Genomic DNA, 24,449 nt, shown 5'->3' on the forward strand with positions numbered 1-24,449 from the left:
GAAGGTGGGGATGTGTACTTGGCTTCTTCAAGTACACATGTAGATCATGAGGCATGGTTGATTGACTCAGGTGCATCCTTTCACTTCACTCCCCATAGAGAGTGGTTCTGTGAGTATGAGAAATACGATGGTGGTGATGTCTTCTTAGGAGATGATAGGAAGGCTAGAATCATTGGTCGTGGAAAAGTAAAGTTGAAGTTGCAAGGTGGAAGGGTTAGAACACTTCCAGGTGTTCTGCATATTCCTGCATTGGCCAGAAATATGATTTCTGTAAGCAAGTTGGATGATGCAGGTGTAAAAACAGTGTTCGAGAAGGATACCTGCAAGATGGTTCGGGGAGCACTAGTAGTACAAACCCTAAGTAGACAAGGATTTCATTATTAACATCGAGATACCCTCAGCAACAAAAGGTTATGGTTTTACAGTGAAACCTAAAGGTTAGGGTTTCAACAAAATGAAAAAATGGTAAAAGACAGTATAACCAGGGTAGATTCAATCTAGTGGTTAATCACCCTAACAAGAATCTTTATCATTCAAAACCCTAAACATAAGAGAGTCAGTAATATAAAGGAATTTTCAAATGAAAAAATAATCATACCTCCTTATGTGAAGAAGATCTGCAACGAGTTAAATCAAATCAAACATACCTTGAGTTGTTATATAACAAACCTTGTAGAGTTTCTTTGATAACAATCTTACTTCCATGATACAAGTATTTCTTTGAAGTTTCCTCCATAACCTTTATGTATTTTGTAAGCTTTCTTACAAAGGAAAAATGCAAAGAAAAACTTATGAGTATGTAATACAAGCCAATCTAGATGTATGGAGGAAAACAAACATGAAAGAGGAAACAAAGAACAAGATACTTATCTTTTGGTAAAATGTGAAGGCTCCCTCTCAATTCAATCTTTCTGAGGGATACCTACAACTTATAAAAAATAATTCAAGAATTTCTATCAAGACATATTAGATCTATGAACTATAAAAATCAAAACATAAAGCATTACAAAATCAAAAGTAGAAGGATATTAGTATCCCTAAAGTACTTAAGAAAATAAATCTCCGACTTCAAATTTTTCAATTTTATTTTTCTTGGGTAGAGGTTAATCAACAAATATTGTATGTTCTCTTTCTCTCTTCTTATTCCTAGGATTTTCAGGACATTGATTCTTGTAGTGTCCCATCTTATGACAATTGTAACATTCAATTTTTGATATACCAACCTTCTTCTTTGGTACTTTAAATTTATTTTATTCTCCCTTCTTCTTGTGTTGAGTGGAATATGCATTGGAGGCGTTGTTCTCTTCATCTTCATTCTTGTCAACTACTAATGAGATGCAGTCTTCTTATTGACTGCATGCATGCCAGATTTATTCAAAGGATGGTGTGTCTTTTCCACTGCTAATACCTGATGCAAAAGAGCTCCATGATTTTGGTAAACCTAATAGTGCAACAATCACAAGTTCTTTCTTTGGTACAACTTCATCAATGGCTTATATTTCATCTCTTATTCGAGAGATCCTTACAAAATAGGAAGATATAGTGTCATCTTTCGTCATCTTTATTCTTCTTAGTTCATTCTTGAGACTAGCTATTTGACCAATGTTCTTGATGGTAAATAGTTTGGAGAGAGCTTCATACATCCCTTATGCATTATTTTTGTTGGATATTTATGGGATTATATTGTCCTTCACTCCTTCTACAATTTAGATTCATGGCCAAGATGTCAGTTTCCATGTACTTTTCCTTTCTTGCATCATCCATTGGTCTCTCAACTTTTCCTTGCACAAAATCCAATACTTTGTGCTTAGTAAGGATGAGATCTATCCTCTTCTTCCATTGCCTAGAGTTGGAGTCTCTTTCTACCTTATTTCTATCTTGATTGAGGTTGCCATAGACTTTATAATGTCTTCCTTAATTTGAAATACTTTCTTCCCCGAAAACCTTTTTCTTAATCCTTCCTTCAATAGATTTTCAAGCTGCCTTTTTCATTCTCTTCTTTCACCTTAGATTTGATACCATGTTATAAAATAAAAAAGGAAAAAATATTCTCTTATTTTGACGATTACTTGTGATATTATTGTATTCTTATTAACTTTCTTTATGCCCTTCTTTTATCCTCTTCTCATCAATAAATCATCAAAATAAAAACATGAAGATCAACGACACCATATATAGTCACTCAAACAAGGCTAAAACCCCTTATGAAGGGGAAAACCCAGTCAAACTCTTCCATTAGTAGATTTAAATCAAACTTGAGGCAATCTAAGACCTTAGACCAGGCGAAAATACTCTTCTCACTCAACCAAGTCAGCCTTTCAAGATGATTAGACAATCTTCAATAGTTAACCTTAGTCAAACAAATTCAACTCATAATTTCGTCCCTCCAGCTTCTAGAATCTCGACCTTACTGCAGATCTGAAATTTCAGCCCTCCTGCATCAACCCATAAACTCACACATGTGGTAAAAAAGAGAGAAATTTGGCTTCTTCTTGCTTGGAAAATGTCTCCTTGTCCTTCACTAGGGTTTTCTCCTTCTCCTTAGGCATTTCACTCTTCTTTTTCTTCTCCAACAACCGTAGATCAAACTTGCTTTTATTGTGCTCCAAATGAGGCCGAGTTGCTACATATATATAGTGGTTGTTGGCTCCCAATTAGGCCGACTTGGTGGGGGAGGCCTAATTGACTCATTTTACATCAAAATATTTTTCTTTCTTGATAAATAAAGCCCAAGAAGAGTCTCTTACATGATGAAAAGAACTACGACTCATGATATAAACCCTAGAAGCCGACAATGAAGGCTTTGACCTAAAAATAAATAAATAAAGCATGAAACCCATGTTAATAAATGTTTTTTCTTTTACAAACAAATTTCCTTTTTCTTTCTTTTGACAAATATAATACATCACGATTCAAGTACAATTATTAATACCGACACTAGTTACATTCTTCAACACCATTCAATCCTCACCTATCTCTCATTATCTCAACATGATATGAGAACCAATGTGATCCTCCTTGACCTTCTTCACTATAAAGGAACCACTTCCCATGTAACTGGGCCTATCGTAGCATTAAGAGGTGTTAAAATGATGACACATGGATTGAATTTCAACGGCAATAGATAGGAAATTGCACGTCCCAGAGTCTATTTCCTAGAGGAATCTTTACGCAATGTTGAAGGGAGAGCTGAGATGACTCAATGACGACCTATTGCGACAAGAATGAGGACCAATCAGAAGCAATATCAGCACAACGATTTGGATCGACCAAGGCACGTAAGCCTAAAGATTCTTCCCTGGGAGCGCAATTGAGACATAAGTGGAGGGGATTGGGATGATGCTAGGCTAGGCTGTGATGGAATAACTGCAGGCCTGACAACCCATTCATTAGAGCATGGAGTATGTGTGGACCCATAACCAGGTATGCCCATAGGGTCAACCTTGACACAAATGTTAAGGGTTCAATTGTAATAGGTCAAGTAATAAAGCCCGAGTGACAGGAATATTAGTGGCATATAACAACTTGTTGTAAGTGGAACCACTTCCCATGTAATTGGGCCTATCATAGCATGAGGAGGTTTAAAAATGGGGCCACATGGATGGGAATTTCAATGACAGCTGACAGGAACTTTCATGTCCCGGAGGAGGCCTCACACAATGTTGTAGGGAGAGTCACAATGACTCAACACCGGGTCGTCGTGATAGGAATGTGAACCCATCAAAAACATTGTCAGCACAATGGCGTGGACCCACCTGGGCACGTAACCCTAGAGGTTATTCCCCAAGAGTGCAAGTAAGAAGAAATTTGAGGGGAGCGACATGACGCTAGCCCATGCTGTGGTGGTATACAATGGCCTTGACAACTCGTTCATTGGAGCATGGAGTATGTGCAGACCCATAGATAGATAAGACCGAAGGGTCAACCCCAATGAAAATGTTAAGCATGCAATTGCAATGGGCTGGGTAACAGAGTCCAGGTGATAAGAATATTGACAACAAAGAATGTATGTATGTATGTGTGTATGTATGTATGTATGTATGTAAATGCATATGATTTGCATTTTAATGGGTAGCGTGGCGTTACAGAACCCAAACCCATGAATGGATCAACAACAAATAAACAATTTCCCAGTGGTGTTGAGATGCTAGCCAAGTTGGTATAGCCACGTGGTTGCCACTTGGCCAGGTTGATGATGTGGCATTTTCTTATGTGTTAGAAATTCAAATGGTCACAAGTCGAATTGAAGTAAAATTTTATATCACCAAAATCTTCTTGACGAGACAAACATAATGATGACGTTGAACTAAGGTTTTAAGTAATTTGAAGAGACTAAAATTTTTAGATCCCATTTCCATAATGACACCTTGGATATTGGGAGAGTATAGTAACCACCCCCTCTTAATCGGTGTTATGGTGAGGATTAGGAGGGGGCTATTATATACACTATTTTGTTTACATGGCACCCATAGAGACTACATAGGGCACCCAAAGCTAGCATTTGGACACATGAAGATGCTTTAAGGCTTGATTTGAGGACCCTTCTTCAAATTGATGGTTGATCATGATGTTTAGAAAATCATTTAGCCCTTCCAGTGCACCTTTGGAGCATTTTGAGCCCTAAAAGGTCATGACATCATGCTTATTGAGGGCTTACAACTCACACATGTGGGAAATTATTGACATATTTTAGTTGTTGAGCTATTGGGTTGGCTTGTAACCCATTTAATTTGTGTTTACTCAAAATTATACATGTTTTAGTGGCTTTTAGTGGATTGTTATATGTGATAAACCTCCTATAAAAGGAGATCACCACTTTTCATTTCTGATCATCACAATTATGGATTTCAACCTCTCTAGAAGAGCTCGACTTAGCCTATTATACTTCACTACTTGAGGATATGTGATCTTCTATGGATTTTTGTTAAATGGAGACTAGTTTTTGTGTTGGATACACTTTTTAAGATTGAAAGAAGTCATGTTCTATGATAATTTGTGAGTGTTTATTGCATACCTTTTATGGTTTTACACATAACGAAATATTGCTAGGATTTCTATTGATTCCTTGTATAACAATTTTTATTGGAAAATCTTGGTAAATTATTGTCTGTTTAATCTATATTCCTTGAACTCCCTAGAAAACCTCCTAGAGATCATTTTTCTAGTTAATTTCTCCCCTCATAAAAATATAGTTAAGGTTAGAAAGTGAAAACTAAGGTTTTCCCCCTTAGTCCTTGCAAAAGGTTGATATATCCATGGTTTGAATCCTAAAGACTCTGTCACCCAAGTAGGGAAAAGGCATTAGGATCCCTCTGATGATAAAAAAAAATTGAAAACTTTTACCGTCCCTCTCTCTCTCTCTCTCTCTCTTTTTCAATCCTTCAAGGAAAGTTGCTAGGGCTAGGGTAGGGGTTGAATTCAATTAGGACTTGAGCCACTAAAGAATTGGAGCTAATTTGGCATCTTTTCATTTTGTTGGACCTCACAAACTCAAAATTTAGCAGTTTTCTTGGTGAAAAATTCTTTATTAGGGTTGACATCATCAACTGTAGGTAAATTAATGCCCCAGTAAACCCTACTTCTACACAAGGCTTCTACTTAGGGTTTATTAAAAGTTTACCATTATGTTTTGTTGATTACATCTTTGAAGTAAACCTCTTCATTGTGCTTGTATGACTAAAGGCACCCTTATTGAGTCATATCGTGAAACCCTAGAACTCAAGTACACTTTTATAGGCTTATTTTATGGTATGTTGCTCCTTGACATAAATATTTCTACCCTAATCCAATTAAGAAGTACCTTTATTAAGCCCTTCTCTTGCATCACCTTAAACCTATTGACTTAGAATACCTCTTAGGTGACATATAATGGGAAGCCTCCCATGTGGTGAAATTCCATTGGGGAGCGGGAAGTGCAGTGCTAAGGTGACAGTGACATCCACCTTATTATTGTGTCTTAGCATGGCTCTTCCCCTTGTAAGGCTTGCTAGACTTTTAGGCAACAAGACCCTAATGTCTTGCTCCTTAAAAGACTTCTCTTTAAGACAATTATAAATATATAATGGAGATGGAATGATGATGACATCATAAGTGCTCTCTTCTCCCTTATATATACAATAGGAGAGGGAGTTTAACATAAAATAAGGACACATTTCCATATGAGTAACCAACAAGGAAACCTACAATGAAGCACTCTACAATACAAAGATATACAAATGTCATACAATGGTTTATCCAACTACTATTATAAAATGCCCTCCGTACATAATGCTCCTTGGGCTCAACACCGCTCCTCCAAGCTAATGTGCTCTCCAACAAGTTGTTAGCCCAACACTCCCTCTTCCATAATTTTTCGCTATCCAAGTGTCCTCAGGTAAGGCACTCCTCTAACAATGTGCCAAATTTCCTCCCATGCACAATTCTCCTCAACATGTGTGCCAATGTGGCCACTAAGATCCAATGCTCACCCTTGACATATGTGCTTAAGTCCATCACCAACCTCCATTAGTATGATTTTCAACCCAACCATGTTTGAGGTGTACACCAAATGACCCTAAGATCCAAGGGCTAAGTGCCCTCCTCCAAGTACCCAATAGTCCTCCCCCTAGGTGGGTACCTATCTTAATCAATGTATCTACTCCTCCATTGTTTGAATTCAATGAGTTAGTCATCATACCAATTAGAGTAACAACCTCCTAGATAAGGGTGTCATCTCAACACTCTAACCAAGGTCCATCATCCACCCGAACTAAGACATCCATGACTCCATGAAGAATCACCAAGGGACTAGGAGTTCTTATATTCAATTATGGCACGATGTTCTCTTGTAATGTTCTTATAAGCCTATTGTGTTTTTCTAATTTGAATCAAGGTTTGCTGAAGTATTCACCACATATCTTCTATCTCCTAGTGATATAAAAAAGTAACCATAGAAACAACTTGTTATGTCACTCCTTCCACATATGAGCAATTAAATGACAATGATGCAAATTTTCTGAGCAATCTATCTCCTCCAACTACTCTTAAATCTTTCAAAGGCAATGCTCAAGTGGGCCATTTCCACACTCGTAGATGCTACAAATTTCCTTGAAAGCCCCTTAGGTATCTCCTCCACCATAGGCCCTCATTTCCATGGTCCATGACATGCCCAACAACTTTTGTATTTGTGCACCTTTGTCACTATGGAGCACATTATCTACTACTAATGATCCCATTACGTTGCTAAGGTTGAGATATGGTGTTCAACAAGGGATGATATGTAATGCCATCTTTATTTCAATCCTTGATCAACATTATGGAGGGGTACGTTACTCTTATGATGTAATGTCTTCTCTATGTGGACCCTAATTCAAGTTAATGGGAGAGATTGAAATTAAGGGAGTATGTCACTCTTCTGATGTAATCTCTTCTCTCCATGTTCCTCAATTCAAATCAAGAGAACATGATGAAATTAATGTAGTAATATTTGTTGAAATGGTAATAATCTTCAATTATGATTGCTTGTTATTATGAATAATTACCTTCATTATTGTATTAGCAAGATAACGTTTAATAAATGACGTAGCCAACTTTATTTTATATTACTCTAGGTGGCTAAGGCCTGCCTAAGCATTTATGTGGGATTATAACCCGCTCATGGGGGAAGGGAAGCACCACGTAAGTTATGCATAAATGAACACCTCGTGATTCATTTGCAACACTACAATAATTTAGTGATTGATTATTTATCTTATAGTCACTTACACTTTGTGTTTCATCTTGTTTAAGGGCCGCCTTGTCTTCTCTTTTCAAGCTTAACATTTCACTTGTGCTTGTAATATCTCAAACTACAACCATAATGCTTTAGTTTAATGCTTTAATCAATGTTTCTCTCTCTCTATATTACTGTAGGTTGCACGGTTTGTTAGTGGTTCCATTTGTTACAAAACCAGAAAGGCAAAAAGATTCTCTTGTTTTGACAATTACTTGTAATATTCTTATATTATTATTAACTTTCTTTACGTTCTTATTTTATCTTATTCTCATCAAGCAATCATCAAAATAAAAACATGAAGATCAATGACACAAGATATAGGCACTCAAGCAGGGCTAAAATCCCTCTGAAGGGGATAACCCAGTGAAACTCTTCCATTAGTAGATTCAAATTAAACTTGAGACAGTCCAAGACCTTAGACCAGACCAAACGACTCTCCTTCCTCCACCAAGTCATCCTTTCAAGATGATTATACAATATTCAATAGTTGACCTTAGTCAAACAACTTCAACTCAGAATTTCGTCCCTCCAGCTTCCATAATTTCGGCCCTATTGCAAATTTGAAATTTCAGCCATCCCACAACAACCCAAAAACTCACACGTGTGGTAGAAAAGAGAGAAATTCAAATTCTTTTTCTTGACAAGTGTCTCCTTTTCCTTCACTAGGGTTTTCTCCTTCTCCATAAGTATTTCACTCTTATTTTTCTTCTCCAGCAACTACATATCAAACTTGATTTTCTTGTGCTCCAAATGAGGTCGAGTTTCTACCTATATATAGTGGTTTATGGCTCCCAATTAGGCCGACTTGTCTTCTTGGAGGTCGACTTGGTGGAAGAGGCCTAATTGACTCATTCTACGTCAAAATATTTTTCTTTCTTGATAGATAAATCCCACTAAGGGTCTATTACATGATGATAAGAACTATGACTCATGAAATAAACCCTATAAGCCTACAATGGAGGCTTTGACCTAAAAATAAATAAATAAAGCATGAAACCCATGTTAATAAATGATTTTTCTTTTACAAATACATTTCCTTTTTCTTTCTTTTGACAAATATATTACATCATGACTCAAGTGCAATTATGAAGACTGACACTAGTTACATTCTTCAACACTTCCTCTTAATTAGGGAGATGTTTATAATTACATATATACAAAGGTATATGGAGGATCTCAAAATTATATGCTCTACGAAGAGTCACAACACACACAGTGCTTTGAATTATATACTTGACAAAGGTATCTAATCATTTGGGACTAAGGTGTGTTACAAGCTTCAACTACTCAAGGTACCATCAAGTTTTAGCTCCAACACAACCATAAGAATATAAGTATCATATATAAGGTCAGAGCTCCATAATACCAATGATACCTGTTACACAACAATTTGTCACCGTTTGTCACCGTCCCTGTTACCCCTCACCCGCACACTGGAGGACTCATTCCGGGACCTGTGAGAAGTGACATGACCTGAAACCACTTGCATCATATTCCTCTAAGTATGAGCTTCATATGCCCTGAAGACATCTCCTGAAAAATCTCCATGAAAATAGCTCTTTTTGCATTAGCGCGGGTCTTCAGTTCACTGCCTACGCCAATGAGGGAAATCCTCTAAAAAGGGCGCGCTATTGGCGCTCTGTCTCAGAGTCGCACTCGCGCCAACCGAATTGAGTAAAGTTTTTAACCAACAAACTCCCGAAGGTTCTCTTCAACCCATTCACCAACTGAATCTATGTTGAGCTAGGATGGTTTGGCTTCGAATCTCCATGTAAGGGAAAGTGGTTTGCCACCTCTCATGGAAGTTTCCAAGTGATAAAGCCAATCCCATGAATAATGTGGTTGATCCTATCTCTTTCTTCTCTATCTATAAAAGCTTGCCTCCATGCCTTGAACAAGCTAGTCATAGTCATAGTCATAGTCATAGTTACAGTAGTTCTGGTCCCAGCATAGTGATAGAGAGTTTGAAGCTGCAAGAGCCTTCTTTGCACCCATAAGGCCAAATCTAACTAAGGAGATTCTTGTCACCCAAAGAGAGAGAGGCTTGTTCCTCATCCCAACAAGCTTTGCAAGACTTGTGTAGCTGACTACCCAGCCAAAGGAGGATTTGACGTCAGAACAATGGTTGTATTATTCTTTGTTACTTATTAATAATAGATGACTATCATTATGGTTCCACTCTCATTGTCTTATGATTGATGTTGAGTTATATCTTTTCTGATTGATATATAGTCGCATCTATTGGATTTTATGCTTGTATTTGTGCAGTTCTTTGCATGTGCAGGTGTCTAATCATGGAGATCGTGGGGATCGTGACCGGCCAAAGCAAAGGAGCGAGGGCGACATCTCTTCTACGAACACTAGCGTTGGAATCCAAGTAGGTTCTCACCATCTACTTTGTATTTGCAATTAGAAACTTGCGTGATAGCATTGTGTGATTGTTGCTAGACCCGGTCTGGGCTAGTAGGGATCGTCTCTGTCCTCAGAGAGGATTTACCTCCACAACAATTTGGCGACTCCACTGGGGAATTAAGGTCTTGTCTCTTTGGTTTCTCGTTTGATTGCTTAGATAGCTCTCTGGGTTGGATTTCTTGCTGTTTCTTGCTCCCTGGTTTTCCTAGATACTGTTTTCAAGCTCTGGGTTGGTTGCTTTTGTTTTTGACTTAGCAAACTCGATTAGCGCGCTTTTTAGCCTTACAGTCGTGCCAATTGGCGCAAGTTTCTCAAAGACAACCCGCGCCAATCCCATAAAAGTGCGAGTTGCAGCCTGACAGTCGCGCCAGGCCTGTGAACTTTTCCAGTTTGCTTGTTTGCAGCCTTCCAAGCTTGGGTTTTGTGTCTAGCTACACCTTTTTCAATCACTTGAGTGTGTCAGAGTCTTGTTTGACTGGTTTTTTTTGGCAAATTATTAATTTGATTTCCTTTGATCATTACTTGGAGGTTTGTCTCAGTCTTTTCACAACTTTGCATCTTTTTGCTTTTGTTTGTGCAAAAAAATTTCCCTAAATTGTGTATGAGTGTTAATCGCCTTTGAGTGTTTTTAGTTTATGATCTTTGGAACTCACACCCATTTTTCTTGATTTGCACTTGATTGGTTCTTAGATTACATTAGAATCATCGTGTGTTTGAGAATTCTCTTGCATAGATCACACTTGCATAATTAGAATTCTCATTTTCAGGATATGAATGAAAAGTGTGCATAGATTACATTTGCATACTTTGGGTGTTTGCCATTTTCTATTGTTTTCACGTTTTAGCCCTAGGACATCTAGTGGCTTTGCGTGTCGAACTTTTCGTCTTCTATCATTCTAGTCGACTTTTTGGTTACTCTCTTGCACTTGTTCATGGAAAATAAAGCTTTTCGTTGTTATTAGCGATTAGTAACTTTAGAGAAAAGTTTTGTTAATTGCCATTAGCTGCATTAGAGTGGTTCTTGATCGTTTGTGGTCATTTTGTTTGATTGAAAAGTTCTCAACTCTCTCGTAGTTAGTGTTCATCGAACGAAATGATACTTTTTGGCATATAGCTTGCATTTAGGGAATTGTGAGAGATTACATACGGTAGGACCTGGAAATCGAAACCTAATCAAAGATCAACCGTAAAATGAACTGAATAAACTTAATAACGCATTGGAACTTAACGCAAACATCTAGAGGTCTAGGCTAGAGACGTGCTCCGACGTCGTTAAACCTAGTCACTGTTGTTTCACACTACGGTTGGGTGATTCATCCTTTTGTGACTCGATAGTGGTCTAGCACGAACTTGAGCTCCCACGTACCGTCGCGTATATAGGGGAGACCCCACTAGGTTATCATCCTTTATCCACAGGAAGCCGTGTCTGCCGCCTTACAAGCCGTAACGCACCGAACACAGCATTCGGGAAGATTGACTGCCGTACGGGAAGTCCTTGGTTTTCATATGACTGCCAAGGTGTATATGCAGTTTTACAGATTTGTTTGGTAAACCCTTTTGCCTAGTTCTCTAGAGTAGTCACTTTTGATCCTTTTCAGACTCCTTAAATGAAAAGGCTCATCTGAGCATTTGTCACTTCGGGCTCACTAAACATTCGAAGGAGACTAGAGTCATCTTTTTGTCCTTTTCTCGACTCTTAAAACATGAAAAGGTCAAGTTCAGTTCCTTTGTCTTAAAATTTATTCGGCCACGTTCACACTTACCCGGTTAGATCTTGTTTGCGTTAGCTTGAGTAGGTTTTTTTTTTCGTTCTCGATGGCAACTTTTTCGGGGTTCACCAACCCAGGGATCCCCTCTGACGGGAACCCTGGTCATTTTGCTCCTTTTGGAAATGTTGGTGCTCCTTATATGGAAACGTTGTCCCTCCCAGGGTTAACTGTTGGGTTGCCGGTTTGGTTGTTCTCAACCTCTTTGGTCCCTACCGTCTCATCGTCTAGTCAATCTGTCCCTCCACCTGAACAACATCATGTTGATTCTAAGGTGGATCTCTCCCCTTCTACGCCCACTTCTACGTCCTCATCTTCTACTTCACCTGGTGAAAGTCTAGATTCGAGTAACCAGGTGGCTAAGAAGAAGAAGAATGCTCCTAAGGGAGAGGTTACAAGTGCAGCTACCACCTCGAGTATACCTGAAGTCGGGACCCCTTCCGCTCCTCCCCAGAAGGTCAAGTTTCCTTGTTGATTATGCAAGGAGGACCATCTTCTTCGCGATTGTCCTGGCATTCCCAGGGTAATAGAAGTATGGTCTCGCGATCCGGCCTGCCCCTCATCGTCCTCTAAAGCTCACAACGATGCTACCTTATTAGTTGGGAATGGTAAGGGAAAAGGGAAGATTCGAATCCCCTGTAGACTTTGTGAAGGCAATCATCCCCTTCACCTTTGTCCACTCATGAATAAAGCCTCCATTGTCTTGGAAAGTCTTACAGCTCCTTCACCCCAACTTCCCGTTGGATATCGATGTCTCTCTGCAGCTGCAGATCGTCCCCCTATTGACAAAGAGATTGCTTCAAATTCTTCTCTTGTCCAGGCCCCTCTTCCCGAACCCGGCTGTCCCCAGCCTGTTCCAGACCAACCATTGGTCGGAAAGAGTGTCGACTCGAGTTCACCACCCATCGATCACTCTGTTTCGGAAGAGAATCACGCCCATGTTCTTCTCATCTCTTCAGATTCTCTTGAGTCTCGAAATGGCTCTCCTAACCCAGCTGCTCCCGAAGGTTTTCCTTCGGTTCCTTTAGCACATGGGGGCAATCATACGATTCCCCCACCAAGTAGTCTGGTCGCTTCCTTTGATTGGAATCGCCTGATCGCCGGTTGCCTTCCATCCCATATGCCTTTCCAGATCACAGTACATGCCTGTGCTAAGGCAGTACCTGGCACTGTTTTGGATGAAGGGGCGTCTGTCAGTCTTATGCCGTACACTACTTGGCAAGCTTTAGGTTCCCCGCAGCTCGCGCCAGTCACTCAGAATCTGTTGGCCTTCGACGGAGGAGCCGTCCATCTCTAGGAGTTCTCCCGAAGTTCCCTATTACTTTGGGGGGAAAAACCGTCTATATAGACGTCTTGGTTACCCAAGGTGTTTTAGACTTTAGTCTTCTCCTTGGTCGCGACTATGTTTACGCCATGGGGGCCCTCGTTTCTTCGCTTTTCCGTGTGGTTTGCTTTCCGCACGATGGAAGAATTGTGACTATCGATCAAGTGTCATTCGTTAGTCCCCCGATGCCTCCTGCGCCGTTGTCGTCCCCTCCTAGTTTTCATCCACCAGTTGCATCTACCCCACCACAGATCAACTACGTGGCCACCTATCCCGTGCCTGTATCCAGCGATGCCGCCGTCGTGCATAGTGTCCTGGGGGCATTGGGCCCTGACTTCCAAGATGTTTCCCTTCCACCGGGAGTGGCAATCTTGGAAGCCCCGACTTTCTATTCATTATGATGAAGTTTGGGTGGAGCATAGTTCCTTTCCTATGTCAAGCTCCTTAAAAAATGAAACTAGGCTTGGTCGAGCATAGTTCTTGATCTTGTGTCAAGCTCGTTAAAAAATGAAACAAGGGTTCTTGATCTTGAGTCAAACTCGTTAAAAAATGAAACAATTCCCCCTTTCCAATCGCATCTTTCAATTAAGATCTCGTAAAGCTTCATTCCTTCCACTTTGTTGAATGCAATGAAGCTTGGGGGGCATGTACCTCGTTTTGCGTCATTATGTTTGGGGCATGCCAACTTATAACAAGCATATTTTTTCGTTTCAAGCTTGTGTAAACATGAAACTGAATCCAAGCAAAGTTCTCCATGGTTCAAGCTTGTGTAAAAATGAACCCATACCCGATTTACATCTCGTGATTGCCATTTTTATCTGCTAAATTCTGCTAGATGAGCCTTGGTTGTTTCATTCCATTGCCACCATCTCTTTGGCCGATCATATGCTTTCACTTGGTTGTTTTTCCTTTCCTGAGGAACCGCAGCGATGAGTGGTTTTATTAGCCAGCCTCTTGACCATTACATGTTTTGAGCAGTTCCACCATTGCCAGAACCAGTTGCTGCCCGTTATGCCACTCGTTCCTCCAGGACGAGTCTCCTTTAAGCTCTTTTTTGACTCGTAAAATATGAAAAGATTGCCGAGTATTTTTCCCTTTTTGACTCGTTAAAGAGAATAAAAATGGAGGTCTGCTTTTAGCTCTTTTTTGACCGTCTAAAGATGAAAAGATTGCTGAGTTCCCTCTTGACTCGTTAAATGGAAATAAGAGGCGGTCGTCTTTAAACCCTTTTTCGACCGTGTAAAAACGAAAATATCGTCGGACCCTTGTCGTTTCAGGTTCGTTAATGGTTACGAAACGACGTGATGTTGATCGCTTTTTTACTTTTTCAGATCGATATCACTACTCATGAAAAGTACTCCTCGATCGTAATAGTCGGGCGGTGCTTTCGAGCATTGTTTTATACTTTTTCGGGCTCGGGAGACACAAATTTACGAAAAAAGGACCCCCCTGGAGTTTACTTTTCTGCTGTCTTTTCAGACTCTCTAAACATGAAAAGATGCGGAGTTCTTCCTTTGTCAGACTCGTTAAAACCTAATGACATCAGATTCCGTCAAAATGATGCTCACAAGCATATGATATCCCCATCAAGCTTGTTGATAAAAATAACTGGGGTGCTCACCAGCAATGGTGGGGAAAATGGAACCACAATTATTGTCGTGTCGGCTGTATGTCGCTCTTGAACATGGCACTTGTCTGCATTCGTGTCTGGGTGGGGACATCTCATCTTTTTTTTACACTAGCCTCCGTGGGTTTGGGTGATCCTATTTGACCTCTCATCTGCCCATTGCCTTGTCACCATGACCTCTGCTCATTTGATGTCAGATACTGCCAAGTCCACTATCGTGCCGCCGATATGTTCAAGAGAAGTTGACCTCTGCAGAATTACAACCTCCCTCTGATACCTCACATAATTCTGAATCACCACAACATCTTTCCTCTGTCTCGTGTCAATGATGTGGGAAACACTATGGCCCACCTTTGATCAAGGTCACTTCCTGTCGACTTCAGCTCATTATCCAGGAAGCTGATCTAGAGACTCCCTTCGGTGCCTTGGAGCCTGCATGCCTCAATGGCAGGTTCTTCGTGTTCGACGAGAGGTTTTCATCATTGGCCTCCGATCGAATGATTCTACGGGTGTTCGACGCCAGCTCATTGATTCACATGCCGTAGATTGTACCTGTAGTACCTTGAGGGCCATTGTCATTATTGGTGGTACCTCTCGCGTCTGTTAACAGTTTTCATCATTGACTGGTAATCAGACAATGTTCATGCATGTTCAACTTCAACTCCTGTATTCACATGCTTGGACTTGTACTCTGTTCGGGTCGAGATGGAGCGCAAGACCCTGGATTTTGTTTGTTGGAATCCAGGCTGCGATTTGTGGCTTATTATGATCATTACATGACTCATTCACTGGATGGCTGCGACCATGCCTGAGTCTATTTATCGATCCTCTCTGGATGGCTGCGTCCATGCCTTGGATCAAGAGCATTATGTACTCTGCTATGGATGGCTGTGCCCATACCACATTTATCATGTACTTGAGATATCAGTTGTACTTCTTTACGCAGGTTCTCCGGCGGCCGTGTTTTCAGTCACGCATGTTCTTGTAAAGCATTTCACCCCTCTCTCTCTCGGGCCTCATGCTTTAGGGGGCATCTGTTACACAGCAATTTGTCACCGTCCCTGTTACCCCTCACCCGCACACTGGAGGACTCATTCCGGGACCTGTGAGAAGTGACATGACCTGAAACCACTTGCATCATATTCCTCTAAGTATGAGCTTCATATGCCCTGAAGACATCTCTTGCAAAATCTCCATGAAAACGGCTCTTTTTGCATTAGCGCGGGTCTTCAGTTCACTGCCCGCGCCAATGAGGGAAATTCTCTAAAAAGGGCGCGCTATTGGCGCTCTGTCTCAGAGTCGCACTCGCGCCAACCGAATTGAGTAAAGTTTTTAACCAACAAACTCCCGAAGGTTATCTTCAACCCATTCACCAACTGAATCTATGTTGAGCTAGGATGGTTTGGCTTCGAATCTCCATGGAAGGGAAAGTGGTTTGCCACCTCTCATGGAGTTTCCAAGTGATAAAGCCAATCCCATGAATAATGTGGTTGATCCTATCTCTTTCTTCTCTATCTATAAAAGCTTGCCTCCATGCCTTGAGCAAGCTAGTCATAGTCATAGTCATAGTCATAGTTACAGTAGTTCTGGTCCCAGCATAGTGATAGAGAGTTTGAAGCTGCAAGAGCCTTCTTTGCACCCATAAGGCCAAATCTAAGTAAGGAGATTCTTGTCACCCAAAGAGAGAGAGGCTTGTTCCTCATCCCAACAAGCTTTGCAAGACTTGTGTAGCTGACTACCCAGCCAAAGGAGGATTTGACGTCAGAACAATGGTTGTATTCTTCTTTGTTACTTATTAATAATAGATGACTATCATTATGGTTCCACTCTCATTGTCTTATGATTGATGTTGAGTTATATCTTTTCTGACTGATATATAGTTGCATCTATTGGATTTTATGCTTGTATTTGTGCAGTTCTTTGCATGTGCAGGTGTCTAATCACGGAGATCATGGGGATCGTGACTGGCCAAAGCAAAGGAGCGAGGGCGACATCTCTTCTACGAACACTAGCGTTGGAATCCAAGTAGGTTCTCACCATCTACTTTGTATTTGCAATTAGGAACTTGCGTGATAGCATTGTGTGATTGTTGCTAGACCCGGTCTGAGCTAGTAGGGATCGTCTCTGTCCGCAGAGAGGATTTACCTCCATAACAATACCCTCCCTACTTCGGGATGTAGACATCATCACATGGTGACCATATGTCCTCCCAAGCATCTTTTAGGACTCTGGACACCACATATCTCCACAATGGTATGATATTGTCCACTTTGGGCCTAAGCCCTCATGGATTTGTTTTTAGGCTTTACCCTAAAAGGCCTCATACCAATGGAGATATTTGTCCATCCTTATATACCCATGATCCTCCCCACTTCTAGTCAATGTGGGACTTTGGTCGTATACCAACAATCCTCCCCTCGAACAAAGGACCATCGAGCCTCCCCTCAAACGAGTATCCATCCGTCCACTCTCTACCAACCAGGATTCTCCGCTCCAATGCGTTGGAAGCACACGCCTTACATGGAAGCACCACCTGCCTCGAGAGCTTGCTATATCCTAGGTCAACTCCTCTTCACCCTGTTGGGACCAGGACACGTCCATGAAGAATCCGTAGCACACCGCCTGTCTAACCGAGCTCATCCAAGGATCCCATCGTGATATTACCGGTGCCCACCACCTTCGTTCGGCATTTCGAGGATTCATCCACTTGGCTAACTTCGGGTCATGGCTCTGATACCACTTGTTAGGACTCTGGACACCACATATCTCCACAATGGTATGATATTGTCCACTTTGGGCCTAAGCCCTCATGGATTTGTTTTTGGGCTTTACCCCAAAAGGCCTCATACCAATGGAGATATTTGTCCATCCTTATATACCCATGATCCTCCCCACTTCTAGTCAATGTGGGACTTTGGTCGTATACCAACAACATCTTGTTGCCCCAAGATGCTTCATCTCTCCTTATTAACTAAATCAGATAGATCCACTAGTCCAAGCATTATTCAAAATGTTCAACCTACTTATGGAGAGATCTTGCACAATCACAACCCCAATTAGTAAGAAAATTTCAAATATATACGAGTAAGCACAAACCTTTGAGGTCTTCAATCACTATGATGCTACTTACATTATTATCAAATTATCCAAGTACTGAAGTACATCTCGCCAGAAAATTTATTCTTTAACTTCTTCAACAACGCCAAACACAACCTCAACATTTTTTCAACATGATTTTGTCTTTGTTAGCATCTTTATCCATATGTAGTACTTTCATTCATTCTTTGATCTTATACTTTATTCAAGGTATTCAATATATTTGTCATTATATGCCCTCCCTCTTAACTGGGGAGATATACTCATTCTTTATATCCAAGCTCCCCCTCAACTTAGGGAGATCAATAACTTCATAACATTGGAGAAACTTCATGTTACATAGTAATTTGTCACTGTCTTCCTACCAGTCTTCCTACTGTGTCATGAGTCCAATTCATCCATGCTCATGCTCTCCAATGTTGCCAAATGACCCACTTTGCCAAAGTTTTTGCTATCATCGCGACTGTTGTCAAAATAAACGCGCTGATGGGCGCTCCATAACAGACGGAATACGCTGCCAGTGCGGAAGTACACGTGATTCCCGCGCTGGTCGAATTTCATGAGACAACGCGTCTGTTATTCGTATTTGATTGCGCTGACATGACCTTCTTTGTTATTCAGCAGCGATGCCAGCGCTCCAGTGCAGTTATGGACCCGCGCTGATCCAGTTTGGGCGAGTTTGTTCTAACAGCCGGCCTTCCAGATGACTCCAGACTTGGTTGTTGGCCTTGTAAATGTCGCCCTCCCTTCTCTGGCATGTCTTTTTCGTCATTTGAGCCACCTTCCTTGGAGATAAGCTCATCCTCCCACCATTCATGGAGACTCCTTCTCCTATTTAAGCCTCTACCATTGCCATGAGCAGCTAGTTTGGAATTCATAGTGCTTGGAGTGTTGCTGCTAGTGTGTGAGCTTGATAGGTAGCTGGTGTGACAAGTGTGGGATTGCTAGGGAGCTTAAGGAAGGTTGTGAAGTGTTTCTTTCTTGTGTAAACTTGTGTGAGAGAGAGCTTTTGTCTTGGGAGATCTACCTCCAAGGGTGAATGCTTAAGAGACTTGCTGGCTGGACCCTCTTGAGAAGGATTTGACGTCAGAACTATGGTTGTATTCTTCTCTGTTTATTAATAATAGATGACTATCATTATGGTTCCACTCTTAATGTCCTTATGATGATGTTTGAGTTATATCCTTTTTGACTGATATATAGTTACATCTACTGGATTTTATGCTTGTGTTTGTATCGTTCTTTGCATGTGCAGGTGTCCGTACACGAGGATCGTGAGGACCGTGACCAGCCGAGGCAAAGGGACAGGAGCATCAACTCTTCTACAAGTACTAGCGTTGGAATCCAGGTAGGCCTTCATCACTGGTTTTTTATGTGTAATTAGGAACCTGCGTGTTAGCGTTGTTTGATTGTTGCTAGACCTTGTTTGGACTAGTAGGGATCGCCTCTGTCCGCAGAGGGGATTTACCTCCACAACACTTCAATCTTTCAATTTCTTCACAAACATTATTCTTTCTTGTGGTAACAAGGTCATCTATACATCATTCTTTTAGCTTCCGTTATATATCATCATCATCATTATTATCAAGTCATCTTCAATATCTTGAAGATTATGTACTTGCAAATCTTCAGCAACAAGTACAACCATGTAGAAGTATGAAGTCAACTTTATCAAAATTATTGGAATAATCAATTTTAGACATAAAAAACCTAAACCTAGTTAGGTTCATAGTCAACAAGGGTTACATCTTTTATATAGTCGACTTTAACAACTTTCTAGGGTTTAGTAACAAACCCTAGATTCCATCACCAAGACTAAAGTCTTAGATATCATCGACAGAAACAAGCTAATAATCCAACCATATTATACATCTAGGGTTTCAACAATATGCTCTTAGAATTTCATGTCAAACTTTACTAGGGTTTTGTTACAAACCCTAAATTTATTTAAACTAAAACATCAATAATAATCAAGTTCTCATTCTATTATTTCGTATCAAACTTCAAAATTAGATATACAACAAATTTTGACCACGCTAGGGTTTTCATTATACAAAAGTACATACACCTAAGGATTTTATTCCTAGAATCTCACATTGACTGTACCAAGGGTTTTTTCATAAACCCTAATTTATCAAAACATAAAGATCTAGGGTTTCATTATATAACCTAGACATCAACAACAAACTTTAAAAAGGGTAGGGTTTTACCAAAAACATGATCAAAATCCTAAACATTAAAAGAATAGGATTTCATCATATGTTATTGATTTTATCAACAAACCCTAAGAAGACTAGAATTTCATTATTAACATTGACATACCATTAACATCAAAAGTTTAACGTTTTACAATTAACCCTAAAGGTTAGGGGTTCAATAAAATTAACAAATGGTAAAAGATAATATAACAATGGTAGATTCAATCTAGTGATTAATCACCCTAACACGAATCTTTATGATTCAAAACCCTAAACATAAGTGTTAGTAATATAAAATAAATTTCAAATGAAAAAATAATCATACCTCCTTATGTGAAGAAGATTTGCAACGAGTTAAATCAAATCAAACATACCTTGGGTTGTTCTTTAACAAAACTTGTAAATTTTCTTTAATAACAAGCTTACTTTCATGATACACATCTTTCTTTGAAGTTTCCTTCATAGCCTTTGTGTCTTTTGTAAGCTTTCTACCAAGGAAAAGTGTAAAGAAAAGTTATGAATAAGTATTACACGTCGATCTAGATGTATGGAGGAAAACAAACATGAAAGAGGAAACAAAGAACAAGATACTTATCTTTTGGTAAAATGGTGAAGGCTCCCTCTTAATTCAATCTTTCTGAGGGATACCTACAACTTATAAAATACAATTCAATAATTTATATCATGATATATTAGATCTATGAACTATACAAATCAAAACATAAAGAATTACAAAACCTAAAGTAGAAGGATATTAGTATCCCTAAAAGACTTAAGAAAATAAATCTTTGACTTTAAAATTTTCAAATTTATTATTCTTGGGTAGATCTTCATTGACAACTATTAAATGTTCTTTTTCTCTCTTCTTATTCCTAGGATTTACTGCACATTGATTCTTGTAGTGTCCCATCTTATGACAATTGTAACATTCAATTTTTGATAGACCAACCTTCTTCTTTTGTCGTTTAAATTTCTTTTATCCTCCCTTGTTCTTGTGTTGAGTAGAATATGCATTTGGATGTGTTGTTCTCTTCATCTTCATTCTTGTCAACTACTAATGAGATGCATGATTCTTCTTGACTGCATACATTCCACATTTGTTCAAAGGATGGCATGTATTTTCCACTGCTAATACCTGATGCAAAAGAGCTCCATGATTTTGGTAAACCTAATAGTGCAATAATCACAAGTTCTTTCTTTGGTACAACTTCATCAATGGCTTGGAGTTCATCTCTTATTCGAGAGATCCTTAAAAAATAGGAAGATATAGTGTCATCTTTCGTCGTCTTTATTCTTCTTAGTTCATTCTTGAGACTAGTTATTTGACCAATGTTCTTGATGGTAAATAGTTTGGAGAGAGTTGCATACATCCCTTATGCGGTATTTATGTTGTATATGTAGGGGATTATATTGTCCTTCACTCCATTTACAATTTAGGTTCATGGCCAAGATGTTAGTTTCCCTGTACTTTTCCTTTCTTGCATTATCTGCCGGTTTCTCAACTTTTCCATTAACAAAATTCAATACTTTGTGCTTAGTAAGGATGACATCTAACCTCTTCTTCCATGCTCTACAGTTGGAGTCTCCTTTTAGCTTATTTTCTGTCTTCATTGAGGTTGCCATAAACTTTATAATGTCTTCCTTAATTTGAAATACTTTCTTCCTTGAAAGCCTTTTTCTTAATCCTTCCTTCAATAGATTTTCAAGCTGCCTTTTTCCTTCTCTTATTTCACTGTAGCTCTCATACCATGTTATAAAATAAAAAAGGCAGAAACATTCTCTTGTTTTGACAATTACTTGTGATATTCTTGTATTCTTATTAACTTTCTTTATGCTCTTCTTTTATCCTCTTCTCATCAAGCAATCATTAAATAAAAACATGAAGATCAACGACACAAGATATAAGCACTCAACCAGGGCTAAAACCCCTTATGAAGGGGAAAACCAAGTCAAAATCTTCCACTAGTAGATTTAAATGAAACTTGAGACAATCCATGACCTTAGACCAGACCAAAAGACTCTCCTCACTCCACCAATCAACCTTTAAAGATGATTAGACAATATTCAATAGTTAACCTTAGTCAAACAACTTCAACTTAGAATTTTGTCCCTCCAACTTCCAGAATTTCGACCCTACTGCAGATTGAAATTTCGTCCCTCTTGCATCAACCTAGAAACTTGCACGTGTGGCAGAAAAGAGAGAAATTTGGCTTCTTCTTGCTTGACAAACGTCTCCTTCTCCTTCTCTAGGGTTTTCTACTTCTCCTTAGGCATTTCACTCTTCTTTTTCTTCTCCAACAACCGTAGATTGAACTTGTTTATTTGTGTGCTCCAAATGAGGTTGAGTTGCTACCTATATATAGTGGTTGTTGGTTCCCAATTAGGCCGACTTTGTGGAGGAGGCCTAATTGACTCATTTTACATCAAAATATTTTTCTTTCTTGATAGATAAAGCCTAAGAAGGGTCTATTACATAATGACAAGAACTACGACCCTTGACATAAACCCTAGAAGTCTACAATTGAGGCTTTGACCTAAAAATAAATAAATAAAGCATGAAACCAATATTAATAAATGATTTTTATTTTACAAACAAAGTTCCTTTTTCTTTCTTTTGACAAATATATGACTCAAGTACAATTATGAAGACCAACACTAGTTACATTCTTCAACACCATTCAATCCTCACCTATCTCTGATGATCTCAACATGACATGAGAACCAATGTGATCCTCCTTGACCTTCTTCACTGTTGGTTAGGAATGTTTCTACGAATTTCATGTTGGTTTTGTAGAATTTGCAAACCTCACATGTGAAATGAAACCCCAACTTGAAGAATTTTTAGGCTAATTTCTCTCTCCAATGCACTTATTCTAGCACATTGTTTCCATTTAAGCAGAGCAGTGCCCCAAAGATGTCATCTTTCTCCTTGGTGCAAGTTTTATTATTTCCACTTGGTTGTTCTTTCACGTATCAAAATTTACAACTGAGGATTGTCCTTAACCTATTGAGTGTTGGGGCATTTTTATCCTATAATGTTTGTTGGACAAGGGCACCGTATTTAGGGCAGTTTTAGCCCCCTTTTATGCATAAAAATGGAAAATTTATACACAATTTCGAATGCCTAGCTTTTAGGATTTTTTGTTGATTTATTTCACACCTATTTTTTGGATCTCGAAGACTTTTTGGCTGGTAGGACACACCTATGCATTGTTTCTACTAGGTGGTTTTTAATAATAAGTATGTGCACAAGGGTCTTGGAAATATTTCATGGAAGAAGATCATGCCTTAGGTACTAAAGAAAGATTTGAGGCATTCAAAACACTCAAACAATCCTACAATACCTTGTGGAAACACTTTAAACAACTTACAAAATGTGTCAAGTGATTAGGTAAAATGGAATTGGCCATGAGCTATTTTCCAAATAAGCTACAAATGAGCACACAAACTTACAAGTATGTAGATACTTAAAAATGCACATGTATTTAGGAGCATGCATGTGCATAGAAGTTTTAATCATTAATAATTCTTCATACAAATTTTCTTCCTCAATTTTCTATTTTAAAATAATTCTCTCATCTTAAAATATAATTTATTTATATCTATAATATATTTTCATATAATATAATTTATTTATATCTATAATATATTTTATTTTGATAATGACCGTGTTTTTTAATTAATATTATAAAATATAATATTTTAACTATTTTTTCTTTTAAAATTGATATCACATTTTTAAGGAGTTGTCTATAATGCGACTTTTTGGAGATTCCGGTGACGGAATCCGGCAGAAGAAATTGAGGTTAAATATTGATTTGTTGCAGTTAAAATGGTTTTTTAACCGCATATTTGGATTCAGCACCCTGGAAAACCCCTGGGACGCTTTCATTGTGCAGAAACTAGCTATCAAACTTGGGATTCCAATAAATTCCTGCCGGATTTCGACCGGAAAAACCCGCCGGAAAGACTTTCAAAAAGTCGCCTTATAGACAACTGCCATTTTTAATACAATTATAAAAAATATATATTTTAATTAGTGATTCATCGTTACGGTTTCTCATAATAAAACTGTGTTATAAACGATTTTTTTAATAATACGTAACGGGTCATTTTTTTTATTTTAAAGACCGAACTTGAAACAGGTGGCATTTTTAAATTTCTTTTAAAGAGGTGACGTCATTTTTTAAAGACCCAACTTGAAATTATGTTTAACTATGTCTTTCAAATCCACGTCACTTTCAAATCCAAATAAAACTGTCTTTCCAAATCC

Source organism: Pinus tabuliformis, chromosome 9 (genome assembly GCF_031772625.1).
Source record: "Pinus tabuliformis cultivar Carrire ecotype Pingquan chromosome 9, CPIR1, whole genome shotgun sequence".
Taxonomy (NCBI): Eukaryota; Viridiplantae; Streptophyta; class Pinopsida; order Pinales; family Pinaceae; genus Pinus; species Pinus tabuliformis.